The sequence below is a fragment of the Eulemur rufifrons genome, chromosome 18 (genome assembly GCF_041146395.1).
Source record: "Eulemur rufifrons isolate Redbay chromosome 18, OSU_ERuf_1, whole genome shotgun sequence".
Taxonomy (NCBI): domain Eukaryota; kingdom Metazoa; phylum Chordata; class Mammalia; order Primates; family Lemuridae; genus Eulemur; species Eulemur rufifrons.
In genome coordinates, this window is record NC_091000.1 from 58,359,497 (window position 1) to 58,369,740 (window position 10,244).

The 10,244-nt window shown below is 38.5% G+C and overlaps 1 non-coding gene across 1 annotated transcript; it reads left to right on the forward strand.

Moving 5' to 3' along the window:
* The first annotated feature begins 6,963 nt into the window (after positions 1-6,963).
* LOC138399214 (U6 spliceosomal RNA) lies at positions 6,964-7,070 on the forward strand. The gene has a single exon (XR_011236111.1). It is a non-coding gene; the product is annotated as a U6 spliceosomal RNA (small nuclear RNA).
* Positions 7,071-10,244: the final 3,174 nt, after the last annotated feature.

Genomic DNA, 10,244 nt, shown 5'->3' on the forward strand with positions numbered 1-10,244 from the left:
TGCTCTCTCTTACTCTTTCTTCTTTTTGGCCAAATCACCAAATGACAATTGGAATTGGCCATTTAAGTGAGAAATGACACTGAAGTGGTTGTCTGCTGCAATAGTTCTCAGCTAGGATCCTGCATCACAATGACTTGTGGAAATTAAAAAATAAATCTTCAGGTCTAGGATCTCCCGTGAAGATTTTGATTTAGTAAATCTAATAAGGCCTGGACATGGATATTTAAAAATATTTCCTCAGAGCCGGGCACAGTGACACGTGTCTGTACTCCCAGCCACATGGGAGGCTGAGGTGGGAGGATCATGTGAGCCCAGGAGTTCAAGTTCAGCATGGGCTACATTGTGAGACCCTCTCTCTAACCAGGAAGGAATGGTTTTTTCCTCAAGATTCTGATACAATTTTGGTTTAAAATAACTGAATATATAAATGTAAAGTATAAATTCTCATATTTCAAAACCGAAGAAATCTCTAGAAGAGTTGGAGTTTGATAGGTGGTACTTCCTTCAAATCTCTCCTCTCCACTAATAATATTATATTGGCCTGACATTTATCTTTCTTTACTGACATCTTCTGTGGCATGGAAGTTAAAAGGAATATTATTATCAATATCTGTCAGCTTACAGAATAACACCTTTTTCCTTCCAACCATCTTTATTTTTTTTTTATTTTTTATTTTATTTTATTTTTTTTGAGACAGAGTCTCGCTCTGTTGCCCGGGCTAGAGTGAGTGCCATGGCGTCAGCCTAGCTCACAGCAACCTCAAACTCCTGGGCTTAAGCGATCCTACCGCCTCAGCCTCCCAAGTAGCTGGGACTACAGGCATGTGCCACCATGCCCGGCTAATTTTTTCTATATATATTTTTAGTTGTCCATATAATTTCTTTCTATTTTTTTAGTAGAGACGGGGTCTCGCTCTTGCTCAGGCTGGTCTCGAACTCCTGACCTCCAGCGATCCACCCGCCTCGGCCTCCCAGAGTGCTAGGATTACAGGCGTGAGCCACCGCGCCCGGCCACCAACCATCAATCATTAACTGCCATCCAGAGGGTCTTTAGAAATTTCCTTATGGGCAATCTTTCAGTAAGTAGAGGTGGACTCTTTCAGGATTTTGCATCTCTTTGCTGTCATTCAGGTGATTAGGTCAACAAATGTTTACTACAAGCAGGATTTTCTCAATGAGCATAGTAGCAAATTCTGAACCTTTTTTTTAGTTGAGGCTGGATTATGGCCTATGTGAGTATGTCTGTGACATTACTAGAGCTTGGGGATAATCAGGATGGCAGTTTTAAACACTGACAACCATAAAGTTTATTAGAATACAGATAGGAATTCTTTTAATATTTTAGTTTCAGCAGTCCTATGAACTAATTAACCATTGGAGTAACAATCTGGGAAAATAAAATACCAATAGATTGTAAATGAATAGTTTAAAAAATTCTTGAAGTGAGTATTATGAGTCATAGTAGCAATTTTTATTACATGTTGGGCCTGATATTTTGGCAAAACCTGTGATGGTAAAGAAAGGAAAGCCTGTACTTCCAAGTACTTGCTTTATGCACAACCATTTGGAAATGTCCATAGCAAATGTTCAAAACACAAGGGCTGTAGTCTAAATGCGGCTGTAGGTAGGTTGAGTTTGCCTCCATAAATTGAGTCAACATGTGAAAGTTAGGGGACTTGCAGAAACCTGGATTTCAGGCTATTCTTAACGAATCAAATCTGGTGTCCCTGGAGCCCATATTCCCATTTGGTAACTGTACAGAGGTTGCCCCTGTACAGGAGGTGTATGTTCTCCAGTTTGCTCCTGTGCCCCCAGGGACTTGTGTTTTCCAGGTCACCTACTTTGCCTCCATAAGTATTTGAGGGTAGAACTCCTGTTTTATATACATTTTGATAAAGATTTGAAGGTTTTCATGAGAGTTTCTACTTGTTCATACCATATAGTGTATGGTATTTATATTATGTATTAATCCTTTAGTAATGGGGTTGAATGTTATAATTTAGAAGTTTTCTTAAAAAACTCTTTTCTTTATAAATATCATAAATATTCGGCCTCCCATTAGAATGTCTATAAGCCTTTTAAGGTTAATCATGGTCATAGCTGGATAGGTTATGCATACTGCAAACCACATCGTATCTTTCTCCTGGGCATCGTCACATCAAAATGCAGGTGATTTAGGGGCTCTCATTATGCTAGAAATAATCCATATAGGTCAGTATTAGAACTTCAATTGATAAGCCATTGTATTTATATTTCTGATTTATAATTTTCCTAAGATAAAAAACATTTTTACGTAGCAATTGAAATGGAAACCATAATAAAAATGGATTAAAATAAAGTAGATAAATACATTAGGGTCCCAGGATTATCATTATAATTGAGAATAAAATTTCAGACTGAGCTAAGATAAAAATCTATCATCTTGTCATAGGAGGAGCTGCATGGACCATTTAATAGTAAGGAATCCAAGCTGCTTTGAAGCCTATCTCTTTTAATTCAGAGCCTATTTCTTTAGTGATCCATTTGGAGCAGGAGTGCCTGCTGTTGGCACCTGGGTTCCTCACCCCATTGAGGGAGGAGAATCAAGCGAGTTTGTGTCACCTGGAGGAAACCTCCACCTTTATTGGAAAGCTGTCAAAAGTGTATCCCTGAAGGTCTAATTCCTCATGTGTTAATGTTCCACAGAAAATTATTGCCAAATAGGGATTAGGCAAAGTTCCAGAGAGTTCTTTGGTACTGGTCATATAATGCAGTTTTATAATATTTCTCTAAAGTAGATGGCCATGGGATCTTTCTGTTGGGGTATAGTCCTTAACTTCTGGTAAAGTAGATATTCTTTGGAATGTTGTTTAAGAAACACTGTTGTGGAGATAACAATTTAGATCCTTAATTCAATAAAAAGCATTTACTACTGTGTCTTAGGGTTTGGGGATGTGGAGGTAAAAGATACAGCCCCTGCCCTGAAGAAGCTCTTGGTGTAGATGGGAAACAATGAAATAATGCCAGCGTACTGTGATAAATGCTGTGATAGAAGCAAAGATCCTTGCAGCCATGAATGTTTGCAGTGACTGTAGAGGTGGCGGGAGTTAATGTGGGGAGGCAGAGGAGGGGTGTTTCCAAGGGAGGGAGCAGCACATGGGAAGGCACAGAGGGGTGAGCAGGAAAGGAACACCTTGGGTTTCCTTTCTCTACTATATGTTTAGGTTCATAGGATCTTATATAAGGTTTTGAATTCAGTTGAGAAATATGTAATTTTGTGAATGATAAATTGTTTTGCTGCCTTACAGAGTCACCTCACACCACTTTTACTTGCTGTAAGTGAAAAAAGAGAGGAAATGGTGGACTTTTTAGTAAGGAATGGAGCAAACATAAATGCAGTTGATAAGTTGAAAAGGTACAGTGGTTAGTTCTTTTTTTTTTTTTTTTAATAAACCTGAGTGTTATTCTAGAGTGGTAACAGTCACTCAAGTCAGAAATATTATTATAAATTATTGAATTATTATAAATTAATGAAAAGATTAACTTAAAATTATTGGGGTATGATTTGTGAAAATCAAAAATCATCACTTAGGTAGAAAAGGAATTATTTGGACTGGGCAATATAAAGAACAGTATATAGTAGGATTCATCTTCTCTTATAATAGTGACTGATGTTTAATTATTTATAATCTGATGGTTTTGGTCATGCGACATTATATTACCTAAAGGGGTTTCATGTTAGTTTTAATAGTCTTCTGCAGTGTGGGTTTTTAACTTTTAGTTCACTTTCTGACTCAATAATGAACTTCTTAATGCTTTTGTAGTATTTCTTAAACCTCTGCTTCTCATATACTTGTTCATTAAAAATGCTCTATAGTAAACATAAATCAGAAAATCATTTTCTCGTTTGAATGACTCTTTGCTTGCTTTAACTTGCTTTATTTGATGAATGTTGATGTTAGCTTTTCCTTAAAGGACTGTTAATTGCTATTACCAGACAACGTGGATTAGTCAAGTGTTTTTCTTTTTCATTTCTAGTGATATTTTGATGTTTTTCTTTTTAATCAGTATGGGCAAAGGGAAGAAAGCTTAAATTTAACAAACTTCCTTTAATGAAGACAAACCATAGTTAGGTGACAGAGCAAAAAGAGAGAGGCTTTAGATTCACACAACACTGGGTTTAATTCCTGGCTTCCCCACTCGCCAGGCATGTGACCTTGGAAACATGGTTTACCATCAGATATGTCTTCTGATATGAAAAGGAGGATAATAATGTATCCTTCCAGAGTGGTTGTGCATAAGTAAGATTATATGTAGAAATATATTATTTTATATTTATGTGTAGTCACTGAATTGCTTTAATCCATTGCCTAGCATGTGCTTATCAGCATCACTGACGGAAAGTGCTATGACTACTGTTATTACCATTGTTACTAATGTTATTATTTTAAGCCTACTCTTTCTCGTCTGACCCCTAAGTACTTTGAATTGCCATATATTATATCAGACTAGGGAAGACATGGAGAAGTCTTCATTTAATTCTTTGCCCACTTGAAATAAGTGATCTCAGCAAAGAATCGGCAACTTCCACTGTCACACCCCAGCGTGACAGATGAGAGGCTTCCTTTTCGTCCCTTCCTTTTAGTCTTGGTGTTAATTTACCAAGATGAACATTGAACACCCAAGACACTTATGTCTGTTAGGACATATAAATGGTTAATTCCACACTGACAGGCAAGATATTAAATTGGTAAAGAATAACAAGTTAGCCTTTATTAAATGTAACTTTATTAAAGCTCCAAAGCGTGAAGTTATCTCTCTGTTATTTTAGAAGTGCTCTCAAGCTTGCGACAGACTCTCAGTCATCACGGATAGTCAGTCTTCTTCAGCAACGTCGTGATGTCTCTGCTGAAGTTCTGTTCGGACAGGTTGCAGGAGATTATGCCATTGCTAGTGGTTCTAATAAGTAAGTGTCTACATGAAAAGACTAGTTAGCACTAAATTGAGGTTTAACATAATTAGAACTATTACATCTTATACATCAGATGAGAGAGATTTCATAGTTTGATTCAGGTAATTTTGGAATGGCAAAGAGTTAGTCCACTTCATCAGCCAGAAATCGAGCAAAAGACTAGGCTAGTTAGAAAGATCAATGGGTGCAGGATTCTTTATCTCATGACTTATAAGACATTTATCCTTAGTAAGGATCCCAACGTTGTCCTTTTCATTTCAAGTAAAACCCCTGTTCATGGGGAGAAAAATCATGTCACATGTTTGATTTTGATAATTTGTTATTTCGGTCTTGAAATGTCCAGTTTAATAGAAACTCTGTACTGTTTCCTGGGGGTTATGTCCGCTACCCTCCTGCTTGAATTTTTCAAGAAACTAAGGGGTTCCTTAAGTGCAAGGAAGACAGTCCTTATTGCAAGTCTGAAGGAGGGAAATGCTAGACGTGGTGGCTCTAATCCTAGCACTTTGGGAAGGTGGCTCTAATCCTAGCACTTTGGGAGGGTGAGGCAGGAGGATTACTTGAGGCCAGGTGTTTAAGACCAGCCTGGACAAGATAGCTAGATCCCATCTCTAAAAAAAAAAAAAAATTAACCATGATGGTGGACTGTGCCTATATTCCTCGCTAGTCAAGTGGCTGAGGCAGGAGGATCACTTGATTCCAGGATTTTGAAGCTGCAGTAAGCTATGATTGTGCCACTGCACCCCAGCCTGGTGACAGAATGAGACAGTGTCTCTAAAAAAATTCATAACATCTGAATTAAGGAAGGGAATAAAAGGACATTTCAATCATTCTGTTGTTTCTGTTGCTTCTGTTGCTGCATTTTTGCTATTGGAACTGGTTCTACAGGGCTGGGCGTAGTGGCTCACGCCTGTAATCCTAGCACTCTGGGAGGGCAAGGCAGGAGGATTGATTGGTTGAACTCAAGAGTTCAAGACCAGCCTGAGCAAGAGTGAGACCCCATCTCTGCTAAATAATAGAAAAAATTAGCCAGATGTGGTGGGTCACACTTGTAGTCCCAGCTACTCAGGAGGCTCAGGCAGGAGGATCACTTAATCCCAGGAGTTTGAAGCTCCAGTAAGCTATGATTGTGCCACTGCCTCCCAGCTTGGGTGACAGAGTGAGACCATGTCTCTAAAAAATTTGGTAAAATCTAAAAACGGTAAGGGAATAAAAGTACATTTCAGTCATTCTGTTGGTTCTGGTGCTGCCTTGCTGCTATTGAGACTGGTCATGCAGGCTGGGAAGGATTGACATTTGCTACCAGGATGCTCTCACTGACCTAGGTCCCTCAGTCTTCATGGTGATATGTACTTAGATTTCGAAGTTACTTTTCTTAGTTCACATTCGAATGCTTAATTGCTCAGCCATCATTCCCAAAGCACCAGTACTCTGCTCTGGCAGCCGGGCCTCGTAGCTTTAGCCACACACATAGTGAGCAAGTTGACCTTCCCTCACACTCAGAACCATCTGTGGAGCCCTCATGTTAGCCTAGACTCAGCCTAGACCTTTGCGCAAGGTCTCAAAGGTAATGGGAAGTTACCCTTTGAGGCCTTTGTCTGTCTTTTCTACAGCAAGTAGTAGTTGGGATTGTTCTAAAGTGTCAGAGAGGTTCAAATAATGTTACAGGAAGAGATGAGAATTTCCTTACTTCTTTGCTACCACATCTGTACCCTGAGGGCCCTTTCTATCCCATGTGGCACCTTTTCTTAGGTAGTAGAAGTTCCCATATTGTCCTTCCCCAGAGTAGTGGGCACCAACTCACAGCTGGCCTGGCAAGTGACCTGTTTACCGTAATAATGAAAACCTCCCAACCCCCTTGCGTGTCTATGTCACGTTTTAAAATTATTTTCAAATTCTTCTAGCAAGAAAGCCATTCAACCAGAATTCTCTGAATCTAAAGTAGAATAGTTGAATTTAACAGAGCCAAGCCTCATCCATGACTCATCAGTATCCACATAGAAAAGCAGGGCTTTGTGTTTGCTCCGGCAGCACATACACTAAAATTGGAACCCTGCAGAGAAGGTTAGCATGGTCCCTGCCCAAGGTAGACGTGAACATCGGTGAAGCATTCCGTGTTTTATGCAGTCCCTGAAACATCATGTGCCCATTTGCTGACTAGCTCCAAGGTAACAGTGTGTGTCAAGGCAAAAACAGGTGACACCCAATATTAAAATTGTGTTGGGACTTTCAGTACAGAAATAGTCCCATAATGTGATCTGTGAAATGGCAATCGAGCTCAGTAATGTGGAATGTTGTGTGCAAATATGTTGTTCGTACTTAGAAATGAGAAAATGTCAACTTGCATTGCCTTTGTTCAACTTAAATAAAAGTAGGGATTTGCCTTCCACGTCAGTTGGAGATGAGCATGGAGATTAAGCATCATTCTAACAAAGATCTGCTGATTCAGAGTTTGAGCAGGTAGAGGAGGAACAGTAGTCCAAGTTAGGTTTTGACGTCCATTAATTTTCTGCCCTTGCTGTGATTGAGTAGCTCAGTAACAGTGGATAATTATGTCATCCCATTTAATGAGGTAATATTTATAAGAAATTTTGATAAAATTATGAAACAGGTGAGATTCCCTGAATTACAAGCCACAAACAGTAGAACAAGTAATAAACAAGGGTAGGACTTAGTAATATTTTCTGAAAACTGCATCATTTGAGTATTAGTACCTATGGAAAAATACAATTGTGTTTTGTTTGGGATTCCAGAATCATTTCAGCCATAAAGTTCAAGGACAAATTATTCCATTGATTCCCTATCTTTCTGAGCCTTGTAAAAATGTTATCTCATTAAATGTTGTTTAAGAACCCAGTGAACTAAGGCAGTAAAATCCTTATTTTTAGAAGACAATGAGCCTGAGAGAAGCAACTTGTCCAAGAACAAATAGCTGTTGCTTACAGAGAGCTAGGACTTCTTCTGAGTTCAGGACACTTTGCATCATGTCCAGGGACCTCTAGTTAATTCACTGATCTATACTCCCTTCATGAGTACTTCACCTTACTTTTCTTCTTTAACTAGAAGCTTACTAAAAAGTTTGTTGAGCTTAGAAATTTGAGGTGTATGGGATAAAGTTCTGTTATTAGCTCTGACATTGTCTGAAATATTCTTAAGAATTTAATTTATTTGGTAAATGTTTTTCATGTCAATATTAAAATAGTAGTTTTATTTATTACATATTTTATACATAGCATTCCCCAGCAAATTTCAGAACATAAAGAAGAAAAGATACCAAAAAATCCTTCTGAAAATAGCAATTGAGGTAAGCCTTCTGACAGCGAATGACTTCTGATGATCCTATCGTAGATACAAAAGTAGAGTAATGAAGTTTTGAGCACAAAAGAGCAGTTAAGAAAGTCAGTGTATAAATCGTATGTATATTTTTTCTTGATTTCTTCTTTAGTAGTCTAGAATCCAGCATTATTTTTAGAATTTAATTGTAGGTAATTTCTTATCTCAAACAGTATTGTCTGAAAAAAATCACTTATTTAATTATGGTCCCTAAAATCCTGTTTGATATTTTTGGCTAAATAAGAAAGAAGATTTTTAAGTTAGTATGCTCTATGTTTCCACTACTATCACATTATAGCAAATTGCATTTGTTATAAAAATGGTCCTTCTATTTAATTTTTATGATAAATGGTTTGCATTTAGTGAATATTAATTATAGTTGACTTTCAACCACACGAGCTTTAGGGGCATTGATTCCCCTTTCAGTCGAAAATCTGTGTATAGTGTTTTATTAATACTTTCCAAAACTTTACTAATAGCCTGCTGTGGACTGGAAGCCTTGTGATAACATAAATAGTCAGTTAACACATAGATTGTATGTCATATCTATTATATATTGTATTCTCACAATTAGGTAAGCTAGTGAAAAGCAACTGTTATGAAGAAAATCATAAGGAAGAAAAAATACATTTCCTATTCATGAACTGGAACTGGATCATCATAAAGGTCTTTATCCTCCTCATCTTCACATTGACTAGGCTGATAAAGAGGAGGAGGAATAGGAGAGGTTGGTCCAGCTGTGTCTGGGTGACAGAGCAGAAGAAAATCTGCATCTAAGTGGACCCCTGCAGTTCAAACACCTGTTGTCAAGGGTCACTATGTATTTGTATTACATAGTGATTTGTGTCCCAGAAAAGTAACTATTTTCAAAGCTGAGAACTTGAAACTGTCCTTACAAATTAATAAAAAGGGGTTCAAGGTAAGAACTGTGGTAAGGGCCTAGCTAAAACACACTGGCCTAGTTAAAAAAGAAACGATAATAATTAGTCACTATTCCCCTGTTTGCTTCTCTATAATTGCCACTCAGGGGCCATGCAACTGGTGATCATAAAGTTTCTTAACTTCTCCCCATAGCTGGTGTCAATAAAGATTCTTAACTTTCTCCACAGACAACTTGTCACCTCTTTGAAACCTAAAGGTTGTCCTTAAGAATAGCTTCCAGGCCCCGCATTCCAGTGGATTGGTTAACCCCCCAGACCAGCAGCCCAGACCAAGAAACACACTCAGCTGGAATTGTGACCCCACCAGCTGCAGAAACACAAGATGATTTCTGTACTCCAATAATTTTGCCCCAGTTAAACCTGATTACCTGATCCCTTGCCTGCCAAACTATCCTTAAAAACCCTGCCTCCCAAATTCTCGGGGAGGCAGATTTGAGAAATTTCTCCTATCTCCCCACTTAGTGCTATGTGAAATAAAGCTCTTTCTCTGCCATAAAATCTGCTGACTTGGTGTATTGGCTTCTTGGGCAGTGGGCAAATGAACCTGGTTCGGTGGCAACAAACTCAAAAATACCTTTCTGGTAACATAAACAAATGGTAATAGTAACTGCAAAATGTACCTAGTGTGCACCAATACCAATAGGAGAGTATTATTTTATGTATTTACTGTTGGAGACAAGGTCTCACTCTGTTGCCTGGGCTAGAGTGCAGTAGGATCCTCACAGCTCACTGTAACCTCAAACTCCTGGGCTCAAGTGATCCTCCTGCCTCAGCCTCCCGAGTATTGAGACTACAGATGCATGCCACCATGCCTGGCTAATTTTTCAATGTTTTTGTAGGGACAGGGGTCTTGCTGTGTTGCTCAGGCTGATCTCAAACTCCTGGCCTCAAGTGATCCTCCTGGCTCAGCCCCCTACAGTGCTAGGATTATAAGCATCATGAGCCACCATACCCAGCCAGTAGATTATTTAATAAAGATACCTACTGAGTACAGAAGTCAGAAAAACAATTCTTTGTTGAGA